This window comes from Alligator mississippiensis, chromosome 4 (assembly GCF_030867095.1).
Source record: "Alligator mississippiensis isolate rAllMis1 chromosome 4, rAllMis1, whole genome shotgun sequence".
In the NCBI taxonomy this organism is placed as follows: Eukaryota; Metazoa; Chordata; order Crocodylia; family Alligatoridae; genus Alligator; species Alligator mississippiensis.
Window position 1 is genome coordinate 70821296 of NC_081827.1, and position 13484 is coordinate 70834779.

The 13484-nt window shown below is 43.6% G+C and overlaps 1 protein-coding gene across 1 annotated transcript in view; it reads right to left on the reverse strand.

The window, feature by feature from the left end:
* PTPRR (protein tyrosine phosphatase receptor type R) overlaps positions 1 to 13484 on the reverse strand; it is a 261768-nt gene that overhangs the window by 76711 nt on the left and 171573 nt on the right. The window lies entirely within an intron of this gene.

Sequence of the window (13484 nt, forward strand, 5' to 3'; positions counted from 1 at the left end):
GATATTTTCTCCTGAAAATGAATTTTAAAAATTCAGTTTCATCAAATTTTTCCATTAAATTTTTTTTTTGACAGAAAGTCATGAGTGTTCCTGGCTGCAGTGCATAAAGGGAAATGTAGTCCAGCCAAGGAAACTAATCTTGCAGAACAGAACAGGGCATGAGGTACTTAAACTACAGCTCCCATGGGACTGCAATGGCACTGTTACATTACAAGTTTAAACATTTTTACTGACATTTTTGGCTTTCAAGTGTTTGGTTTTCAATGCAAAGTTTACATTTTCCATACTCTTAACATGAAATTTTTCATTTAATTGAAAAGACAATATTCCATTGAAAAATATTTTACAGAAATATTTTAATTAGCCTTAAGGTGAAAAAAATAATTCAAAGGAATCATATTAAATTTATGATGTCTTGGAGGCATCATAGCTGAGGGGTTATCAGAGATTAATTTGTCTTTGAGTACTTAATACAAAAGATGCATCACAGCCTCTTCCTTTAAGCTATACTAGCAGTTGGATAAAAAGACATGTCTATGTTTCTCAGCTCTGGAATATAATCTATATCCTTCCTGCCCAAGCAAAGAAATAGAATCTTACAAACTTCTGAACTTCAACCAGCAGACTTAAAAAAAGGTATCAGTAGAAGTATTCTTTATTGAAATGGACAGCTAGTGGTCTACATACAATATCAGTAAGAGAAAATTACACTTAATTGTTGCCTACAGACTAATCAGTACAAAGAATTCTTTCCTGGTGGGTTTGCCATTTGGAAAGACAGGAAGGAACATCTGGGAAAGGAGGCGTTTACAACACCCTGTCAACCTTAAGATAATAAAAAAACCCATTCCCTGTTTATTTGACTTAGTCTTCATATCTTTAAACTACTGCAAGTGTCACAGAGAAGATTTCTAAACACAGACAAATGAATTGTTAGCGCCCTTTGAACAAATTACTGAAAGATAGCAGTTCCTGAAAAACACCAGCCCTTCAAGGCATTGTCATTTACTCAACAAAGCTGCGCCATCTATAGACAACAGTCCAGATTTTTAAAAATAGGTGTTGCTCCACTTAGCACTGCAAGGCCTCTGTGACTTAAACTGCTGAGTCCCATTCTCAGAAGCAGGGTTGAAGTTTTGGACTTCAAAAAATGAATTTCAACAGGCTTAGGGCAACAGTAGGGGAAGTGCTGTGGGACCAGGGACTGAAGGTGAAAGGAGTGCATGAAGAATCGTTCCTCAAGGACACAATTCTCAAAGCACAAAAGAAGTCCATTCCCACGTGGAGGAAACGTAGCAGAAGGGCTGGTAAGCCCTCTTGGCTTAATAGGGATATCATGGTCCTCTTGAAAAAGAAGAAAGAGACATACAAACAATGGAAGCTTGGGACAGTCCCCAAGGAGGACTATATAACAACAGCCTGCACTTGTAGGGAGCAGATCAGAAAGGCTAAGGCAGTGACTGAATTTAAAGTAGCAACAGAAATCAAGAACAATAAGAAGTCCTTCTTTAGATATGTAGGGAACAGGAGGAAAACAAAAGAAAGTGTGGGGCCATTGCTTAACAACTCAGGACAGCTGGTTACCAACACTCAGGAGAAAACTGAACTCCTAAATGACTATTTTGCTTTGGTATTTCACCAGACCATACTAGATAAGGCTCAGAATGGACATGGTGGGAATGACCGCCTTCCTACTGTTGATGTTGAGCTGGTGTGTGATCAGTGTGATCAGTTAGAAAAATTAGACATTTATAAGTCAGCAGGACCAGATGAACTTCATCTGAGAGTGCTGAAGGAGCTGGCTGAAATCATCATGGGATCCGTGGTGAAACTCTTCCAAAACTCGTGGCATTTAAGGGAGGCCCCTGAAGACTGGAAGAGGGCCAATGTTGTGCCCATCTTAAAGAAGGGCAGGAGAGAGGACCTGGGCAACTATAGTCCAATTAGCCTAACCTATCCCAGGGAAAATTCTGGAAAAATTCATCAAGGAGTCTATGTGAGATACACTTGCAGAAGGTAGGATTCTGAATGACAGCCAGCATGGCTTCAATGCAGGCAGGTCTTGTCTAATACTCTTATCTAAGACCAGGTAACTTACCACCTGGATAAGAGTGAGGAGGTCGACACTGTATACCTAGACTTCCAAAAGGCCTTTGATCTGGTATCCCATGATGTTCTCACGGGAAAATTGGAGGATTGTGGGCTTAACTGCTTAACAGTTAGGCGGGTAGGAGCTGGCTGTGGGGTAGGACCCAAAGAGTTCTAATGAACGGGTCTGTGTCATCCTGGTGAGAAGTGGTGTCCCTCAGGGATCTGTGCTTGGTCCAGTGCTTTTCAACATCTTTATGAATGATTTGGATGTGGGGGTGAACAGCTCACTGGCCAAATTTATGGACAACACCAATTTATGGAGGGGCATGGTCACGCTTGAAGATAGGCTGTAGATACAGGTGGATCTAGACAGGCTGGCAAGTTGGGTGGATCTGAACCAAATGAAGTTCAACATTGAGAAGTGTAAAATGCTCCATCTGGGGTTGAACAATCCCCAACATACTTAAAGGCTTGGTGGCACCAATTTGACTACTACCACAACTGAAAGTGACCTAGGGGTAATAATATAGTATGAACATGAGCTGTCAGTGTGATGCTGTAGCCAGCAGGGCAAACAATACTCTGGCATGCATCAACCAATGCATCTCAAGCAAAACCAGAGAAGTGATTCTTTCGCTTTACACAGCATTGGTGAGAACACAGCTGGAGTACTGTGGCCACTTCTGGGTGCCGCACTTCAATAAGGATGTGGAAAAGCTTGAGAGAGTCCAGAGAAGAGCCACCCATATGATCAGAGACTTGCAAGGCAAGCCATATGAGGGAAGGCTGAGGGACCTGGGTCACTTCAGCCTCAAAAAAGAGAAGGCTGAGAGGGGACTTGGTAACAGCTTACTGCTATATCAGGGGAATACATCAAGGGCTCAGTGAACAACTGTTCACCAGGGCACCCTTGGGGTAAACCAGAAGTAATGGCCACACACTCCTGGAAGACCATTCTGGTTTAAGACTAGGAAAAACTTCTTCACAGTTAGCATGTCCAGACTGTGGCATAAATTCCTTAAAGGTGTGTTGCAGGGCACTAAGATGCCTGCTCCTCTAAGAGAAGAAACTGCCTGGGGAGAGAGCCCAAAGAGCCAGACAGAAGCCCACAGGTTCAGGTTACCATGGCAACAGGCTACTGAGCAAATTAGCCTGCACCTGCACCTGGCCAGCTGTCCCATATAAACCCCAGGGCTGGGACTAGAGGGAGAGATCTCTGCCAGCAGCCAAGGGGGAAGGAGCTCTCCTAGAGGAAGCAAAGGGAAGATGCCTGACTGCCTGTTCAGCTTCTGAAATAAGATTAAGGGACTTCAGATACCCTGGCCTACAAGGCCTGTAGTGCTGGGGAAGAGTGATTCTTTTAAAGGGACAGAGCACACCCTGAGCTGCTTGAATTATGTTATAGCCCAGGGGCTCGTATTTTGATTTCTGTTTGTAATGCTGGTGGATTGGGATGAGGCTATTGGGGATGGAGGAGGCCTCACTGGGGGCCCACTACAGTGTGGGGACCCCAGCACCAGTGTGGGCACAGTATCTGGGGTGTGAAGACCCCAGCACCAATGTGGATGCAGTGACAAAAGGGGGTGAGCAGACTCCAGCACCGAGGGGTGCAGACAAACAGGGCTGCAGGGAGCCTAGCACCGAAGTGCATGGAGAGAAAGAGACAGGGCTGTGGACAGCCCAGTGATGACCAGAGGCCAAGTGAAACTAAGGCCTCAGAAGGACACTGTGTGAATGCTGTCTGCGAGGCTTGGGGCATGGTAAAGGAGCAGTTTGGACCCACGCATCTAGCCCATAAGGTTGAGGGTGTCCCGAGACATCCATTTTGGAGCAGGACCCAAAAGGGGTCTGAGAACCCACAGGGTTCAGTGGGGTCCATCAGGACCGTGTCCAAACAAACTTGAGGGAAGCCTCCCTATTTATTGTAGTTGCACCAAGATGTGGCAGGAGAGAAAGAGGGTGCCCACGGAGCAGGGATGGCATGGTCAGGGAGCCCTAGGGGTAACACGGCCATCCCCGGGGGCCCTATCCCATGACAAGGTGGTACAATCACCTACTCTGGAAATCTTCAAGAGGAGACCAGACAGTCACCTTGCTGGGGTCACCCGAGTCCAGGTGTCTTTTCTACCTAGTGCAGGGGGCTTGGACCTGATGATTTTGTGAGGTCCCTTCCAATCCATGAATCTAGTATGTTAGGTCATGTCTACACTCTCTCTATCCTGAGCCTGGGTCACCTTTGAGAATCAAACCACACTCCCTCCTTCCCACTCCATGTGTGTCTAGGCCCAAGATGGAGAGCATGAGAATGGTTTTTGGACATGTGCTCATGACCCTTCCCAACCACCTATTCTGCCTGACCCCACAGGCTATTAAGTTCGACATATATCTATGGCATTGCAAAGTGGCATGAGCACAGAGGTTGCCCTATAGCTAGCGAGGTGCTCAGAGCCTTAGTACAAACCAAAGTCCCACAGGCATAAAGTGCATTCTTTAGTTAGACCAGGGAACACTTATTTTGTTACTAGAGCCTAGCCACACAGGCAAGCTCAGGGCATGTTTAACACTGGTTAGATGCCAACCTCATTGTTGGAATGGCAGATAGGTAGAGTGGCAGCAGACTGCCTACACTAAAGTTAGCTGAGGACACACGCAAGAATGAAGGAACAGAATCACGAGCAGACATCAGGGTGGTAGAAACTGGTGAGTTTGTAAGTTTTAGGTGCCCAAGTTAGTGGCTGACCTGACTTAAGGGCCTGTTCCAGGTCCTAGCTAAGCATCTCAAGAGCTTGTTAGTCAAGTGCACCATGTCACCAAAGCTTGTCTACTAGCTTAGACAGCTCCTGGTTCAGTTGGCAATTCCTGAAAATCCCTTCCTTATGTGCCTGCCTCCCCATGCACTCTGTGGGAAATCTGGGCACATAGCTTGTGACTGGGTTTAACACCTCTTAGGAGTTAGGTACTGAATTGCTAACTGAGGCAAAGACTTAAGTTACCATTAAAAAGCTGTATCCAGAGCCTGGACTACAATCTTTTGCTTTTTATGATGTAAAGAGTGTGCTAGTGTGTTTTGGTGGCACTGTCCTACATGTGAGGTGCTCCCATGCAGTACTGTCCCAGTGGAAGCCCCAGGGCTGCATGAGGAGTAGGTGATTCAGAATACCACCCTTTAGGAAGGTCATATTCTTTCTAGTGTGCCAGATCCATTGTGTGAGTATGTAAAGGCTCCAGCCCTGCCTCTGAAAGCCTGAACAAAATGTCTTGTATTCTAGAGACTGATAGCAGAGATCAGTCCCCAGATTTTCTCCTGAGCTTGTGGTACAGAGTGGGCTAAAGTTTTCTTGTGCTCTGTGTTCTCCGCCCTCAGTGATCTACCACAAACTGCATTTATGGTTAGACTGCAATAATGATGACAAAGAGAGTTCATATTATCACCACGGTTACTTCTGGACCTTTCATAAAAGTCTCTCTAGGTTGAAGATTCACTTAATTTGAGTCTACTTTTCCAAAGCACCTTTCATATAATCAATAGGAGTCCAATTATTCAAATTCTGTTTTCAGTTACCTGCATAAACATTCTGTAGACAGTCCATATGCATGGGTCCAAAGCACTGGCTACTGCACATTTATGTAGGTAGTACTTCATATTGGAGGTACTGAACTTAATGCACAATAGCGCCAGTGTATAAATACATGTGTAGACATGCCCAGTTTCTACAAGAAAATATATTTTAATTGTCATTCTGCTTGTTAAAAACAAGGTGTGTGTATCCTATTCCAAAGTGTGTTATGCAAGAAAATACAGCATGCAACATTCACTCTGTGGCATTTGCAACAATTGCAGAAAGAGCTTAGGGGTTCTTAAAAGAGGTAGGAGATGCAACCTTCAGAAACAGGGACAGAAAACTCCAACCCCAGGGAGGTACAACCTGAGATGCTGGTGCCAGGAATGGGCTCACTCTTTCGTTGGCAGTACAACTCTCAAAAAAACCTTAATTGACCACATAACATTTGTGTGAGGAGGGTCCCTTGAGAACTTTCAAGGTTAATGCCAGTTTTCTGGGTAGGAATTATGTACTGTACTTCCGCTTTTGATGCCTACCAAATTTTTAAAAGCCATTTAAAATTCTTTCAAGTTTTGTCCTACTTTGTTATGTTGTGGTATTATCCTAAACAGGACAACATTAAAGTGGCCATTAATAAATAATAGCAAATGCAGGCCTTTGGAGATTACCCCACTGATCGTATCCCAACTAGGAACACTCAGTGTTGGCTCCCTTTTATTTCCCTTAGACTTGTACGGCATGTAGAACCTTGAGACTAAGAATTAGAAAGCCCAGAACAGATATTGTTTTGCTTGTGTTGTGTGGAGTAGCAGTCACTTGACCACTTCAAGACTTAGTTCCCCAATATACAGAATTAAAATAATAAAAATATCCTGGGAAGGCAGTCCTTATATTTGTGTTGCACAGTTAAAATAAACCAAAGTTCTTTAATTTTCTTGCATTAGATAATGTCTCCATTCCCTTAGCTGTCTTTGTGGCTCTTCTCTGTACCTATTTCAGGTTTGTTTGTTTTTTTAATTTGGTGACCAGAATTGCATGCAATATTCTAAATGGGGTCTTACAAATGTAATGTACAATAATACTAGTACCCTTCTTGTCTCTACTATACATACCTTGCCTATAATATACTCTAAGATTGAATTAGCCATTTCCATAGCCACATTGGTGCCTCATGTCATTCAATAGCCAACCTGTACTTCTGGTCCCATTCTTTCTCACTCGCCTCCAGTCCATGAGCACCCATCTTATAGCCAAAGTCCTTGTTATTAGTTCTTAACTGCATGACTTTGCTCTTTAGATTGTTTCCAATGCTCCACAAATCTTCCTGCATAACAATGTAGTCTTCTTTTGCATTGGTAATACCTTCCAGTTCAGTGCTGTCCACAAATTTAATGAGGACACATCTAGTTTCTGCACCAAGGTTGCCAATAATAATGTTAAACAGGTTAGATCCTAAGAAATACCACTGATAATTGCCCTCCAATCAAAAACTCATGTTCAGCTTTATTCTCCCTTTTTAGCCAATTCCTTATGCTTTGTGTAATTGCTGTGTTGGTGCTCATCCTCTTTAGTTTAGCCAATTATTTCCCATGAGGCACAGTATCAAAGGCTTTGCTTAAATCTGGATTAATTAGGTTAATTGTAGGCACATCTACATGAGATGCTATGTCACTGAAGTGATGAACTATGGTGATGTAGTGCTGGTGGACAATAACTGTGATGCCGCCGCTACTGTACAGTAGCAACATGCTCATTGCTACTGCACAGTCGGGTTGAAAACAACCCATGTGCCACTGGGACTGCGTATTACCAACTGCTCAGTCAGGAACACGTGTAGACATGCCCTGTTTTGCCTTTATCTAACATGTCAGTTATCTTGTGTTACTGCTCACCAATGCCTCCTTCTTCAGGGGCAGTCCTTATGGTCCCCAGGTCTGTCTCTCTCAGCTTCCTGCTTGACTCATCTGTCATCTGATGTTAATTCAGTGAGCAGGTTACTGGAAGAGAGGGAGCCTTGCTTAAAGAGGCATACCACCTTTTACAACTGAAATTCCTTTGGGTCTCTTTGGGCTTCCTATGACTTCTTAACAGTGAGCCTGCTCTTTACGATATTCTTCAGGTTTGTTATTAGGCTTCTCAGGACTTGTTTCAGTCCATTACCTCTGCTTAGTTTTTGAGTCTCTCCCAGCACTGAACTTTCCTTAGACCCCTTTCACTAGCCCTTCCTTCCAGCCTACTTGGCTTAGGTTCAAAGAGAGACCTGTTACACTTGTCATAGAAGGATACTAAATTAGTCTGATGCAGTCGTCTTTGGATAAAACCATGTTTGACCCATTTTCTGTTTACTTCCATATCTTTGATTATTCTCTCCTTCAATATGTGTTCTAACATCTTATTATATGCTAGAGTTCTGCTTTTGCACGTGCCTAGAAATTATTCCATCTTAGTACAACTAAGTGGCTCAGCTCATATCTCATATATAAGCTAGTCAGGAGCACAGAGCAGGTTTTCTTCTCCCTAAGTAACTGGAGGAGGCAATCTGATAGTCATGGCCAGAGCACACCTAATACAAACTGACAGCACTGAATTTATTACAAAATACAGGATCCAATGGCTGCGACACTCAGGGTGCCAGTAGTAGGGGTATGCGAAATGGGCTGTATTTGATTCAGATTTGGCCCAAATCAGGGACAGTGATTCGATTAATTGATCAAAGGACTTCTGGCTCACATCTGGGTCCGCCACTGAGCACGCAATCTATATTTGGTAATACATGGGGGGTGGTTTCCAATAAAAGTATATACAATCTTTGTAGACTTTTTGCATTGCAGTTCCTGTGGCACTTTGATGCTTTCACTCCCTTTGCTTGCCTGCCGTTTTGGGTTTGTTTCTATAGTGTGGCTTAGCCAATCGCTTTGATTGATGTGTTGGCCAATTCCATCTTTGCCAGGAGATGCAGCCCATTTAGCCAAAAGTTGGATCCAAAAGGAATGCAAAGGTCTGTACATTAAAGGGACCTGAACTGAAGAGTGGCAGGTGTCGCTTGTTGTATAGAAATGCTTGGGAAGGAGGAAGTAGTGGGAGGTACCATACCAAAGCAGGAGGAATGATGGGTGTCTTGGTCCTAATGTGAAGCTTTATCTGCCCTTTACAAGCAGTTACAGAAGCCTTTAAAGATTTTTTTTCTAGTTTTTACAAAGCCCTTAAGTCTTGAGAATCATCCGCCATTAATAAATTATACAGCAAAAACCTGTATACCTGACCTAGATACCCCCTTAGGCTAAGTACAGACAGTCAAAAAGCCTGAGGCTGAATCGATTCAGTCTTTGCAAATCAGTCTAAGCTGCAAAGATTAATGTAAGAAAGAACTGGACACACGTACACATTTATCTTTGATTCAGGAAGTGCAGCCACATGCCTGCAGTGGCTCAGGCCAGAAGCCGGGGGGCACTACAGCACGGCTCTCTGGCTGTGTGTTCACTTCCTCTTCCTGCTGCCCCCAAGGTCTATGGGATTTGCAGTCCAGCATCACAGAAGCAGGACTCCTCAGGGTTGCTCATCACTTCCCTCTTCCAGATGCCTCTGGGATTTGTAGTCTACAGTTGCAGCCAGCAGTAACTTTCAGTAAGTTTAGCAGTAGGGCAGCTCTGCACTTGGGGGAAGGGGGGTTTAATTGGGGGAAGGTGGGTTTAATTCTCTTTCCTGGCCAAAAACCCCAGCCAGAGTTTGCCTGGGGGGCAGTCCCTGCCTCTCCCCCTGCCCCCCTAACTCTTCATTGCTGGAATAGACAGCACAGCTCAGCTCAGGGCTGCAGTGTGTGCTGGGGGACTCTGATTTAACTTGAACCAGGAAGGGCTCTGGGACAGAAGTTTCATAAACTGGTTTGACCCAAATCAATTAAGTCTGATACTACATTCAACCAGGTTTATCTTAAACCAGTTTCAGCCATTTTGAAACTGGCTTATGTGCACGGAGCTTCTGTTCTGTTACAGGTTTCAACCAGTTTCTGATGACTTAAACCAGTTTATGTGCAACTTCTGTCCCTAGCCTTACACACACACAACCTTTCTTCTATTGAAACCAGTCATTTTCTTTTTCTGCTCCTTGAGTTCCTGTTAAGCAATGTAGAGGTCTTGCCATTTTTTTTATGATTAGCCCAATCTAGCCACTCTTTCTTTTGTTCCATAGTTAATGAACCTGGAATTCTTCTGTATTCTTTACCATTTCACTTCATGGCTGCTCTGTTATCCATTTACACTTCAGACAGTTGGACAAGATGAGGCTGGAGGAGTTGGTCCAACTTGCCAAAGAATGGACACCCTTGCCCTGACCCAAATTTAATGTTATTCCCAAGGACTTGCTATAGCAGACTTTATGGCCTTTGATTTCTGGGGTGTTGTGTTATACATGAAAATGTTCTGAATAATTATTTTCAGGCCCCCCCTGGATTTTATCTTCATCCCAGATGACTAACCATACTTTAAGCCTCAAGCTGGTGGTCAGTATGTTCATAGAAGGCCCAACCTGAAATGTGCTATGAACAGAAGCAAAAGGGATGAAGATCTTCTAAACAAATTGATCACTGGATAGTAGGGCTGTGCGAAATTTCGCCGGGTGTTTCATTTTGACACCATTTTGACTCGTTTCGAGCAGTGAAATCAAAACAAAATGAAAGGCTTCAAAACAGCCTCGAAATGAAACAAGGAGACTCGAAGTTTTTTGAAACTTTGAAATGTTTCAAGTTTCAAAGCAGGAAAACAGAAAGTAAGTAGAGGGAGGGGGAAGAGGGGGGAAGGACTGATCTGATATTGACTGTGTGTAGCTGGCCAGTGACTGTCATCCTTCCCTGAGGTCCCTTCTAATCCCAGTGCTCTGGGGGAAGAGATGGAAAAACAGCTGTGCCATGACACACGCACACAGTCACACAGGTCACAAGTTTTGCTTGTCAGCAGCTTGAGGTGCAGTTTCCCAGAAATCCCTGCATCTATCTCCTTGAAACCTGGCAGGCTTTGTGGCCTCAGCAGGGGCTACCATGCTTGCTGTTACCACCCCACTGCACCTTAACACACATATGTGACACAAGTTTAGCTTGTCAGCAGCTTGGGGTGCAGTTTCCCAGAAATCCCTACACTTGAAACTTGGTAGGCTTTGTGACCTCAGCAGGGGCTGCCATCCCTGCAGTTTTCACCCCCCTGTGCCTTCATGCTTACAAATGACATGAGTTTTGCTTTCAAAATTTGAGGTGCATTTTCCCAGAAACCCTTCCACCTATTTCCTTGAAACTTGGCAGGCTTCATGGCCTCAGAAGGGGCTACCAAGTCTGCAGGTTTCATTCAAGTCAGGCAAGAAATGACAAAGTTATAGTCAACATAGTGTCCCCATTACAGCCTATGGGTGAAATGTCAAAACAGCTCAACAGTTATGAGAAAAAGAAATGGAACAGCGGTTTTGAAATGAAACAAAACTCAAAATGAAATACCATCCTGCTGAAACGGTGAAATGGAAGTCAAAATGGAACAGTGCTGTTTTGCACAGCCTTACAGTGGATAGAATGCAACTGAGCACCACAGTGTGCTTAGTCAAATGGCTTTGGTCAACTCTGACTGCTATGCAGTGGAGTATAGAAAGTAAACTAAACAGACCATCTAAATACTGGCAAAGGCCCAGTAGGACCATACTGTGACCACTGTACATTTGGAACTGTTATGTCAGTGATTCCATCTGAAATGTAACTTCACCAATAGAAAATTTATGGTGAAGGACCACATACCGGGCACCTTTCTTGGAAGCAAGTCTAATTTAAATAAGGGCAAGAATATCTTCATAATATGGTTATGAAATGATTTGTAGGTACGCTAGGGAGACCAAACAGCCAAATTTCTCTCCTGTACGCAAATGTAGGGATTATGGATTATTCATGGAATCCTAATTAGTAATTCCTCCAGGAAGCCAGAGAGAGGGCCTTGTCACATGGGATATTTAGCACATGTTTTATTTAGATCCTAGTAGGCATTATCAAAAGCTAGAATGTGTTCTCAGCAGTCACATGGTAATGCTTAGAACAGACTCCCAACCTGGGTCTCTCCTGCTGGCAGTAGGTATGGGGAGCCGAGTCCAGGGGAAGATGTTGCCCCTGCCACTGGATCCCACCAGTGCCCTGGGATCAGAGCTGATTGGAGTGTGGTTGGATTGTCAGTCCAACCCTGGTGTGGTTCCAGGGTTGGACTTATATTCAGCTGATTGCTGTTCCTAGCCCCACAATGCCTTGGAGTCTTGAACTGGCCTTCTGAAGTGCTAGCTTGCACTTCACTGGAGCTGGTTCAATACTTTGGTGCCATGTGGGGGCTGGGACCACAAACAACTGATTTTTGGTCCCAGCCCTGGGAATCCACCACAGTCTCTAAATGGCTCCAGTGTAGCCCTAGGGCTATGACCAAAAATCATCTGCTTATCAGTTCCAGCCCCTTCACTGGACCACATTGGAACCCACAAAAAGCAGATTGTGGGTCCCAGCCCTGGGACCACAAGTGATCATATATTTCCATGGAGCAGTCCAGTGTTAGCTCAACACATGTTACTTAATACAATCTGGAGATGCTCCTCACCAGAAAAGGTATAACTTCACTTTGATATGATATGAGTGCACTTAGCATGTTTTAGCCTTCACCAACATGCAGATATTCAAATTTTAAGTGCATTTAACAAGTGCTAAGTGTCTCGTGTGACATGGCCCAGAGACTATGTAAGAGGCTAGGATTCTAAAAATATTTTAACAGTAATATGCTTGCCCTTAGTTTGCTGTACTATACATTATTTTTTAACCAATCAGCTGGTCAATTCACTAAGAATCCACCAAAACTGTCTGCCAGATGGTGGCCACTGATTAATTTGTCTTAACTTCAGCCAAAAAGGAACAAAAAGTGATGGGTGGAGCAGTAAAGACAAGCACAATCAACATCTGACCAAATAGGGTTTCCTGTCAGTTTGGGAACTAACTTGATTGGCACTGCAGTTTCCTGTGTACAAGCTAACACCAGTAGCAACTAGAGTAACAAGAATAAATGCAAGATAAGACACCTATGAATACAATAAAATTGTTATAAAATTCCTGGCTAAAAATCCTAAGGCAGCGAATAGAAATTCCTGTGTAGGCATTGCTGTCTTGGCTCTAGGCGGAACACTTCCTTTCTTTCTAAAGAACAAGAATGTGGAACTGCAGCCAATGGGATTGTTGGGTGGGTCAGTTTGCCAGGTATAAATGTTAGCTTCTATGAGGTTTTCAGATGTGGCAAAGGAAAGCTGGTGTTTGAAAGGGGCACAATCTACCCTAGCTGCATTTGAATTACTCTCATAAGAGAGGTGCTGAAGATGCTATGAGTAACTTCATGAGGCTTGCAGGTAATGCACATGGTCTAGAAACCTAAGGATGGTCCTGCCTTGAGCAGGGAGGTGGACTAAATGACCTTTCGAGGTCTTTTCTAGACCTATTTTCCTATGATCCTGTTATCACACATGCAATAAAGAAACCTCTCATCAATAAATGTTATAGGGATGAAGCCAACAGTTCTATACTTACTCTAAAATCTATAGAACTCAGCTTTTTATAGCTTATTTCAACCATTTGGAAGAGATATAATTATCAAATTACATAGGAGGAGTAAAAATATCTTATTGTAAGGCTGTTTTTTAATCAACTTTTATAGGAGTTTTCTAGAACAAATGCTCCTGACGAAGGGAACTTTATGCTTGAGAGCTTTTCTAACATTTCTCTCAACTCTACGGTTGGTCTGATAAAAGGTATCTTCAAAAAATCCTTTCCCCCTTGTAACT